Source organism: Mustela nivalis (assembly GCF_964662115.1).
Source record: "Mustela nivalis genome assembly, chromosome: 7".
NCBI classification, from domain to species: domain Eukaryota; kingdom Metazoa; phylum Chordata; class Mammalia; order Carnivora; family Mustelidae; genus Mustela; species Mustela nivalis.
The window spans coordinates 66,495,608-66,501,032 of record NC_139026.1 but is presented as its reverse complement, the minus strand read 5'-3'; the positions used below and the strand labels follow the sequence as shown (position 1 = coordinate 66,501,032).

Here is a 5,425-nt window from a genome sequence, read left to right as displayed (position 1 = left end):
CACAATTCCAGTACCATAGTTAAAGGCATGTCAACTTTAAAAAATGAAGATGGTTTAGGATTAAGTAGAATTAATCAATCGAACATCAAAACTAAATTTTTTTAAAAGGCAGCATTTGCACATGTGTTAGTAACTGTAATAATAGCACTTTTCTGTCCAATCCACTAAAAGATTTTATTAACATACATGACAATTATTTGACCTTGACAGGAAACATATGATATTATGGTGTTTTCCTCTCTGTATTTTTTTTTTCCATGTTTTTTGGAGGCTTTTAATCTAACAGTGTTTTCCAGCATGAACTTTTGAACCAGATATCTATTAAATCCTGCCCTCCCTAATATTAAGCTATGTGACTTTAGGGAAGATAGCCTCTCTCTTCTCATTTTCCTCATCTGTAAAATGTGATAATAATACTATAGTCATTTTAAAAAGTATATCTAATTCATAAAATTATATCCATGAGGGAATACATGTATAGCACTTAGAAGCACATCTCTCACACTGTGCTAAACAAGTGCAGGGGTCAGAATTTTGGAACTTTGGCAAAGGGTAGACTATTCACAAAATAGAAATGATCAAAGCAGTTAAGTTTATGAAGATTATGGCCTTGCAATCCTGCGCAATATTTATTTTTTTTAAACAAACAGCCCTTGTCTTACAGAAAACTAAAAACGATACCCTTGAAAGCTTACAATCTTGTAACTTTTACTATGAAGAGTTCTTCTTTAGAGTGTTAACTTTTTGACATGCCTGGATCCTGCCTTTCTCTGCCCTGGCTTATACTGGCCCTGCTGCTTTCTCCAGCATCCAGATGCTAGGATGATCATACAACAGCAAAGAAAGATGACAGAGGTACAGAGGGCCACTGGAGCCAGCCACATCTTTGAAGTCACAGATGCCCCATCAGGTGTCATGTCTTCATTCTCAGCTGTGTGGTTTCTGCTGTTGGACCCCTTGGTTTTATTTAGTAATTGCTTGCTACTGTTGAGTCGGGATGGAATAGGCCTATGAAAAGCTTTTGTGTCTATGGGAACAAAGAAAGGAGAAATAGTCTTGTTATCTGGATTATTGATGAAATCAGTGCTGTGTGACACCATATTTACCTCTGTGGTAATGGAGTTATTCAGGGAAATGAGTTTTGCCCAAGAATCTGTGGTTAACTCCTTGGAATACCTAGTACTGTTTGTGTTGACAACCAAATCTTGATGTGTGGTTGATGACGGCATCTCTGTTGATGGTAGCATTTGGTTTATCACTGTGGTTTGTTGTTCATCTAAATGCGTAGCTTTTAAAATCCTTAGTCTGTCCCGTGTGTTAGATGAGGAACGAGTATTTAGATATGTGGGACGTGATTGTTCAAAAACCAGCAAATCTGGATCTATACCTGAAAGATAAATAAGGCATCATTCATTTTATTTTTTATTTCAAGGAGAGAATATCAAAGCACAGCTTGGAGAAGTCTTGGGTTTGCCACCAAGTTAGTGAACTGAGCTTAAGTTCAAGTTCTACTATTGCATATTTCTGGAAGGCTTAGAAACGTACTGGCCACATTTGAATTTATCTTAACTTTCAAGAACACTTCCTGTTACAAACAGCTGGCTCCATCATGGAGGATTCTTTGTGTCTGCCGGGGCTTCTGGGTAACAATAGCCAATGTTAGTGCAAGAATTGCAAAAAAAGCAGTAACCATTTGAGATATGTAGCATCTTAAAGTTTTAAAAAAATAAATAATACAGAAGTATAACTGTATTCAAAATCATGAGCAAATCCCTCTGTCTCCTCCCTTCCCAGTCCCTGAAGGTAATGACTTTGTCTTCAGTATTTTCTCTCTTGTAAAGGAACTCCTTTCCCTCTGACTTCAGACACAAGCAAATATTGCTCTGTCTATAAAGGGGAGGGGAAAAAACTTCTCAACAGCTTTTCAGTTGTCTCTCCTATCAGTTTCTGTCTCTCTGCCTCTCTCCCTCTCAACATAACGATATCCATTTCCTTTCTTTGTTGTTTGCCTTCTGCCATCTTGTTCCATCCACACTATCTGTCAGAATTATGCTTCTGAGATAATCAGTAGTTTCCATATTTCCTGGCCACCTCATTGTTCTGACTTCTCTTTTACCCTCAATCCTGCTGGCCATCCTTTCCCTAAAATTCTCCTTTTGTGACTCCCTGGAATGCAGACTCTCTTGACACTTTATCTCAGATTGCCTGTTTCTCATTTTTTCTTTCTTTAGCTGGTTCTCTCCTTGGTTCAAATTGGTTGTGTGCTTTCCACAATCTTTAGTCTGTGGTCTTTTCCCTTCATCTCACCCCTTCACCACACACACACACACACACACACACACACACACACACACACACACACAAGTATCCTCATCGGCTGTCACCATTATGTCAGTGGCACTGAAATCCGCATCACCTGTTATTTCCTCTTTTTCGGTCCCTGGTCTCATTGCTCCTGTGGTCTACTGAAGGTTCCCACCTAGACATCTCATGTCATCACTGAACAGTCCCAAAGCCAAAATCATTTTGTCTGGCTCTCTATCCCTTTCCGTGACCTCACCAATCTTCCATCACCCAAGCTGGAATCTATGTACTGCAGAGCAATCTTGGACTCCACTTTCTTCTTTTCCTTCATCCAAAAAGTGGTTCCTATCTGGTTCCCTCCCAATGTGCTGGTAATCATCCCTCCTCTTCATTGCAGTTACGGTCACCTTCTCCAGATCTAATGCTTCCCTGACTAGATATTCTAATTCGCATCCTGCATATTATTTTTCCAGACTAAAGACAATCACACTCATCACTTTAATGATAACGTTCTCTCACTAAATTCTTTTGCTGGTTCTCTGTTGCTGACAATGTCAAGTCCAAACACTGCTTTGTCCAAAACACTTTTGTAACCTGGCCTACCCTATCCTTACCCAGATTTTCATTGCAACCCCAAAAGTGCCCCTTTTGTAGCCAGATCTGTTTTCTACTCTCCCGTCGTGTGATATAGAACTCCTTGTCTTGCTTCTGCCTGGCCTCTTCCACGAAGCTGCCTCTGAACATAGGTTTCTTTAGTCTCTTCTTTTGAGTGCTTGTACTTGAGGCAGTATCACACATTTTTGTATTTAATTAGGTTCTACACTAATTGTGAGCCTTGTCATATCAACTAGATTGTAAGAAACTCGAGGGCAGACATACAGCTGCCATCTTCTGCAATGCTGCTCCTGGCCTGAATTAGGTGTTCAGTAAATAAAACCAATGACGAAATTTAGCGCCTTTGTATCCGGATGGCAAAAATCTATTCTTTCACATTTACCAATTTGTACCATGTGTTTGTATACATGGGCAAGGCACGCTTAAATGTGTATTTATCTAAAATAATGGTTATCTTGGGACCATTGGTAGGCTAATGTATGTTAGTATGTGCATTTCCTTGTCCTTGACATCAATCTTTGTAGAAGCCTTGTATACAGTGTCTGTCCATAGACCTCAAAACTGCCACTAAGCATTTTCTTTGTTCCTAGTAGTACGCTTAGCCCCTCCAGTAGGAATGCCTTCTTCTTTTTTTTTTTTTTTTTTTAATTTACTTATTTTTTTCAGCGTAACAGTATTCACTATTAGGAATGCCTTTTTGGGCTTTTGCTAGGGGCTCCTGGAATATAGGTAATGCTTAAGCTCTTCTTTGATCACATACAATTTGTTATCATCTGGAATGAATTCATCAGTGCTGAGCATGCCAAACTAGAGCAAATTTATTTGTAGTTTTCTGCCCTGGATGCCCAAAAGTTTTCCAGATAGAGATCATGGGAAAATAGTGGTTCAGGTTGTTACCAGCCAGTTTCTAGGTTATGCATCTCTACTAGAGCGTTACCAACATTCTTCAGCATAAACACAAAATGCACAAATCATTACCTTCTGTTACGTTGTATAAAATGGCACTGGTTCCAGGCTCTAATATGCAGCTCTCCAGTGTGGGGCAGTGAACATGGAGGCAGTTGACATTGTCATGCATGGGATCATGGTAGAAGACAGCCACGTTACAGGAAACTGAAAGGAAAAGTGCATCTGCAGGTGGTTTTGGTTTCTCCCAGCTGGAAGAGCTCTGAGTAGCTTCTATTTCTTCCAAGAACATGGCATTCACACCAGTATATTGCAGGGCTATGTTCAGACATCTCACAGAACATGGTGAACTACAGTAACTGTTTCTATGAATGTGGAAAATGCCCTTTTAAAAGAAACTGTCCATGGATTTTTCTCTAATCTTTCACACATTCCATTCCACACAGGATTACCTGGAATCATTTTCCAATCCCAGGATTTTATGTTCATGAAAAGTTCAGTTGGCTACAGAAGCCCCTGGGGCTTATCAGATTTCTAGTTGCAGTGCCCTCTCAGAATGCTAATGCACCGGAGTTCACCAGAGAAAGAAAAACAAAAATCAAGTGACAGATGTTGTAACAAAAGAGGGAGTCATGGGAAGGCAAACACTGCAATTACTGGGAGAGGCCCAGATGGTAGAAAGGCAGCAGGCCAGGTGAACGCTACCCTGACCCTGATTATAGGGGAGCACTAGCCCCATTTGCAAATCACTCATCCAACGGAAAGCCCATTCAATGTCCTTTAAAGAGGAAGAGAGTCCACTGACAAGGATGTGAACATTTGGAATTCTAGTGGGTGGGGGTACGTCACTGATGCTATCCCCCTTCTCCTAAATAACTTTGCTCCATAAAATGCATCATGTTATTTCTGGAAACCCTGAAGTCTGATTTGCTGAGTGCCAGTATCCAGTCTGTCCTCCCTAAAGTACAAAACAGACTTTCCTCCTGCTGCAGTGTAGTAGGAACCATGCGCTGGGAAATCTCCATTGACCAAAGGTATCAACTTCTTTAATAAAATAAGATTACAGAGGGATAGCATACAATTACCAGACCTCAGAGTATCCCTAAAGCTGTTGTGGAACTGTGGTTGGCCAAACCTTTGCTGCTTCTGTGTAAGGTTAACTGTGGGGAGCTCTATCCCACCCCTCCCCCGTTACCTCTGGGCCAGCCAGGAGGATAAAGAAGAGGGCAGAATTCAATGAATAATACATTGCTAATACATTTTAGATTACAAATGCATTCCTTAAAGACTGGACTGTCAAGTTTAAGGGAAAGGATTTAAAAATATGCAAATTTAGACATTTAAATTTTTGATAAGAAAGTAGTTGATGCTGTAAAGAGAACAATTTTAAAAGAAGTTTTATATTCCTCTTCGTGTACATTTTAGAGTTCCAGCTCTGAACAGGTTAGTTATTGCAGGACTGTGGCTTTTTAAAGTTCTGGCTTCCAGCTAAAAACAGACGTGTGTTCGTGCCCTTTCTTCTGGAGGAAGAAAACCACAACTTGGAAGCTACAGAGGCTCTAAAATCATGGAATTCTACTGGATGCTTAAAGTATCCCTG

General features: G+C 40.1%; 1 pseudogene across 1 annotated transcript; it reads right to left on the bottom strand.

Moving 5' to 3' along the window:
• Positions 1-728: 728 nt before the first annotated feature.
• On the bottom strand, positions 729-4,583 carry LOC309868512 (MANSC domain-containing protein 4 pseudogene; annotated as a pseudogene). The gene is made up of 2 exons: positions 3,898-4,583; positions 729-1,387 (listed from the first exon to the last, which is right to left on the bottom strand). The product of its transcript is annotated as an MANSC domain-containing protein 4 pseudogene (transcript).
• Positions 4,584-5,425: the final 842 nt, after the last annotated feature.